We start from the raw sequence: 5,209 nt of genomic DNA on the forward strand, positions 1-5,209 counted from the left end.
GGTCCGGGTTGAGTTCAGCCTCTCCTGCCCATGTTCACATAACCTGTGTGCATGAAAAGCATTGGCTGCAATTATCTGCTCCTGGGACTACTCGATGAGGACTTCAGTCAAGAGGGATCTTGAGCAGATAAGATGTTCTTTCATCGGAGTTGGGTCATATTTAGCAGTAGACACTTTTAAAAAAGAAAACAAAAAAATACACATTCTATTTCAACTTTGTGAAATTATTTTGTGTTTATTCATCTGAGCATTCATCTGAGCATTTATTTCATTGTCTGCTTTCACACATGTGCAGATCTGCTCCACTTCCACAAGCAAAGATTTCGAAGAACTGGCATAGCCATCGGATGTCTACAACCATGGAGGTGGGCTGCTCACGGGTATCCCTCAAGAGCACAGCACTGTGTATCGACGCCACAGTAACTCGGAAGATTCCGACCAGATGGACAGGGTTTGCTGAGATCCTCTTGGCAGAACCCTCCCAGTCTATCGCACTCGGGCATTGTTGGTGGTTTATCTGCATCAAAGAAACAAGGAGATCTATCGTTGATGGCCCCAAAGTCAGATTCCTCACCTTCAGAAGATGCAAGAGGATCATAGAATTGTAGAGTTTGAAGGGCTCAAAATAACATCTAGTCCTACCCCAGACCCTCCAAGTGTCCCTATTTTCCAGGGATATCCCTGATTTAGAGAAACCATCCTGGTTTCTGATTTGATCCCAGAATATCCCACTTTTCCTTAGGGAAAGGGACCCCTGACCATTAGGTCCAGTCGCGGACGACTCTGGGGTTGCAGTTCTCATCTCGCTTTACTGGCCGAGGGAGACGGTGTACAGCTTCTGGGTTATGTGGCCAGCATGACTAAGCCATTTCTGGCAAACCAGAGCTGTGCACTGAAACGCCGTTTACCTTCCTGCCAGAGCGGTACCTATTTATCTACAGGAGCAGGGACTGAGCAATGGGAGCTCACTCCGTCGCGGGGATTCGAACTACAACCTTCCAATCGGCAAGCCCTAGGCTCTGTGGTTTAACCCACAGCACCACCAGTGTCCCCCACTTTTCCTTGGAGAAATGTTGGAGGGTATGGAGTTATCTAGCACCAGAGCCATTTGAAGATTTTATAATATTTAATGTTTTATTATGTTATTATATATATTTTGGAAGCTGCCGAGAGTGCTGGGCAACCCAATAAGATGTGTGGGGTATACATAGTTGAATTATCATGATGGAATGGGACGTCCCTATTTTCATTGGAGAAATGTTGGAGGGTATGCTACCCTGAAATGCAGGAATCTGTAGCAGACAGGGAAGAAGGCGTGCAGGCCTAGTCCGCTGAAAAGAATTCTGGCAGGCTCATTTACCAGAATTAATGTATTTAGCATTAGCTCTGGAAGTGTGTTCAGTGGAACCTCGGGTTGCGGATGTAAACCGTGACGAAGACACGTCCACAACCCACAGCGTTCGTAACCTGCAGGGCCGCGTCTGCGCACACGCTTTATGCGATTTGGCGCTTCTGCGCATGTGTGAGCAGCGAAACCCGGAAGTAACCCTTTCCAGTACTTCTCGGTTTCCCATGGTCCCCAACCTGAAAACACGTAACCCGAAGTGTTTGTAACCCGAGGTACCACTGTATTCGATACTGACGAAACTAAGCCTCATGGAGAAAAATACATGTTAGAAGGCTCAGTTTGGTCACTTGATGCAGAACCTAGAAGTGCAACTTGAGAACAGAATCATACTTTGTACTACTAAGAATAGTTAGTATGCCCTGAGACAATTATCAGCTATTCTGATTTATAAAGTGATTGATCACTGTTTCCTTTAGCACAAGCCCTGCTTCTGCTTCCTCCAGTGAAGATCTAGAGCGTAGATCAGGAAATCAGAATGAAAAAGCAGGATTAAAAATGAACAAACATTCCCCCTTGTTAGCATAGCCAACTCACTGTGTTTCACTTACTCTTGCAGCAGTTTCCATTAAAGCCACAGTTGGCTGGAATATTTCCATAGGGACATTTCAGAGTTAGTGGCACCTGGCAATATCCTCCCTGTTCTTTGCAGCTTGTAAGTTGCCCTGTCAAAAGAGAGGGACCTAAATTGTCATGATTTGAGAAGACTTCTTGTGCAAAAAAAAAAAAAAAGGACAGTAATTGGTTGACAACGTTTTGTTTTGAGCATTGAAAGAGCATTTTCAAGAATGAGACCCAGGCTAATGTAGTGGTTAATAATAATAATAATAATAATAATAATAATAATAATAATAATAAATTTTATTTATATCCCGCCATCCCCAGCCGAAGCCGGGCTCAGGGCGGCTAACAACAATAAAACAGTACAAAAGTACAGCACAAACAACACTCTAAAATCATTCATTATAAAATTAATTAATTCAAGCCACTGGCAACCATTGGGCCAGAGCTCTGCGAAGATTGCTGAGGGAGGGAGTCAGGCTGTGCCCTGGCCAAAGGCCTGGTGGAACAGCTCTGTCTTGCAGGCCCTGCGGAAAGATGTCAAGTCCCGCAGGGCTCTGGTCTCTTGTGACAGAGTGTTCCACCAGATCGGAGCCACAGCCGAAAAAGCCCTGGCTCTAGTTGAGGCCAGCCTAACTTCTCTGTGGCCTGGGACCTTCAAGATGTTTTTATTTGAAGACCGTAAGTTTCTCTGTGGGGCGTACCAGGAGAGGCGGTCCCGTAGGTAAGAGGGTCCTAGGCCGTATAGGGCTTTAAAGGTTAAAACCAGCACCTTAAACCTGATCCTGTACTCCACCGGGAGCCAGTGCAGCTGGTATAGCACCGGGTGAATGTGATCTCGCAGTGAAGACCCCATAAGGAGTCTCGCTGCAGCATTCTGCACCCACTGGAGTTTCTGAGTCAGTCTCAAGGGAAGCCCCACATAGAGCGAGTTACAATAATCCAGTCTGGAGGTGACCGTCGCGTGGATCACAGTGGCTAGGTCAGGGCGAGGGAGGTAAGGAGCCAACTGCTTAGCTTGGCGGAGATGGAAAAATGCCGCCTTTGTTGTAGCTGCAATCTGCGCCTCCATGGAAAAGGAGGTGTCGAAGATTACACCCAAACTCTTAACGGATGGTGCTGGCACTAACTGCGCCCCCGCAAGAGATGGGAGTTGCCCCCCCAATCCCATATCGTCCCGTCCCACCCACAGGACCTCTGACTTCGAAGGATTTAGCTTCAACCGGCTCCCACGTAACCATCCAGCCACAGCTTCCAAACATCTGGTCAGTGTGTCTGGGGCCGAGTCAGGATGGCCATCCATCAACAGATAGAGTTGGGTGTCATCAGCATACTCATGGCAACCCAGCCCAAAACTCCGGACAAGCTGGGCAAGGGGGCGCATAAAGATGTTGAAAAGCATTGGGGAGAGTATCGCACCCTGAGGTACTCCACACACCAAGGAGTGGTTAGCATGTCAAACCGGGCCTGGGTTCAAATCCTCACTCCCTGGGTGGCCTTGATCTACGTCACAGGGTTTCTTCAAGGAAGGGACTGGGCCCACCAAACTAAGTTCTGCAGCGGCCATGCGCACAAACCTTAGTGACGTCACGTGTCCTGGGGGCCCCTCCCCCGGACGTGGGGGGGGGCAAGACAGCATGTCAAAACTGATTCTATATGATCTGTCCACAGGGGCATAGTCTCTCTGAAAGGGATATTTTCTGGAATCTCCTCTGTAGTATTTGTTATGTACTCACCCTGTTAAGTTCTCACCCTGGGCCAGCAAAGGGATACTGTAGATAGTTATGCAAATGAAGGATCGAAAGTGACGTTCAGTGATTAGATAGTTTGTATACAAATGAAGGATCGAAAGTGACGTTCAGTGATTGGATAGTTTTAGAAAGTTGCTACAGTTACATTGTTCTGGAGCTCTATATAAGCAGGCTGATTGAGCTCTTCAGTTCAGTTCTGTTCTGGCCTTTGAATAAACAAGAGCTGTTTGAAGAATCGCTGTGTCGTCTGATATGTTTGCCCACAACTTAACAGTATTACTGATGGGAGCACATTCAGTCCCACTAGGATGATCTGGATGAGTCAGGTGGCAGAGAAAAGCCAGACAGCTCTCCCTCTCTGGCTTCTGCCTGCAGCCTGAGTATTCTTCAGCGCACATCCAACTGTGCTGGCTACTGCCTTTCTCGCTACCAGCCAGGTGAGGAGGGGGAAAGGCCCACCCATTTGCCCCGGAGAACACCATCACTTCTTTGGTTATACTCCTTGGGTCTTTAGGTGGCAACTATGGTGGTCATTCTCTCACAAAGAAGCTTGTCTGGCTAGTTCAACAATGAAATCCTCCATTATATTTTTACCCTTGCTGAATCCAGCAATCAGAAAGGACTTGGGCATCATGCACACTAACCCCTCCAAACTCACAACAGTATATCTGTATCTGAAGAAGTGTGCATGCACACGAAAGCTTATACCCAGAACAAACTTAGTGGGTCTCTAAGGTGCTACTGGACAATTTTTTAGTTTTTGATTTATTTATTTTGACTGCATCAGACCAACAAGGCTACTTACCTGAACAATGTAAATGGCCACGATGGAACCTGGAGTGCTGCCTCAGCATGTAGTCTGGACGTTGCTGCTTTCTCAAAAGTCATTTATTCAGATTCAGTTTTATTATGAAATGCTTTCCTTCTTCACCACCCCTATTTCGGCAGCCACACAGGCTAGGAAGCTCACTTATACCCAGTCACACTAGTTCAGAATTGTCTGCACTGAGAGGCAGCAGTTCTCCAGTTTTTCTGTCAGGGGGAAAACCCAGCACTTTGCGGAAACACCTGCGACTGAACCTGAGACCTTCTGCATTTGCAGCAGATGCTACCCTCCACCCTGAGCTTGAGCTGCTCTCTTACCTGCAACAACGTGGAAGGGGATGAAGACCAGAGCAAAGCTCAGGTAAAGGAACCTCATGGCTGCAGTTTCCTCTGTGATCTCTGCCAAAGGGAAGGCGCTCCAAGGCAGAAGGAAGTGGAGTTTGGATGGAACAAGGAGGTTCTCTTTACTTATAGTGTTGCTGTGCCAAAGAGCTGTTGAAACATACTGTCAGAGCTGCTCGAAGATCCTAGCTCACAGAGGATCACGCTAGCCAGCGATCATTAAGTTAAAGTCTTTATTGAGTTACAGTTTCCATTTTCAAGCTGCTGCGTGCAACTCTACGTCTAGTAGCTAGATCGGCGAAGCTCCGTCTGATTCTCCGCCCCT

The 5,209-nt window shown here is 47.2% G+C and overlaps 1 long non-coding RNA gene across 1 annotated transcript; it reads right to left on the reverse strand.

Moving 5' to 3' along the window:
- Positions 1-216: 216 nt before the first annotated feature.
- Positions 217-4,967, reverse strand: LOC308584196. Its single transcript, XR_014006621.1, has 3 exons — positions 4,861-4,967; positions 1,957-2,070; positions 217-517 (listed from the first exon to the last, which is right to left on the reverse strand). It is a non-coding gene; the product is annotated as an uncharacterized lncRNA (long non-coding RNA).
- Between the last annotated feature and the right edge of the window lie 242 nt (positions 4,968-5,209).

Source organism: Podarcis bocagei (genome assembly GCF_964188305.1).
Source record: "Podarcis bocagei genome assembly, chromosome: 3".
Classification (NCBI taxonomy): Eukaryota; Metazoa; Chordata; class Lepidosauria; order Squamata; family Lacertidae; genus Podarcis; species Podarcis bocagei.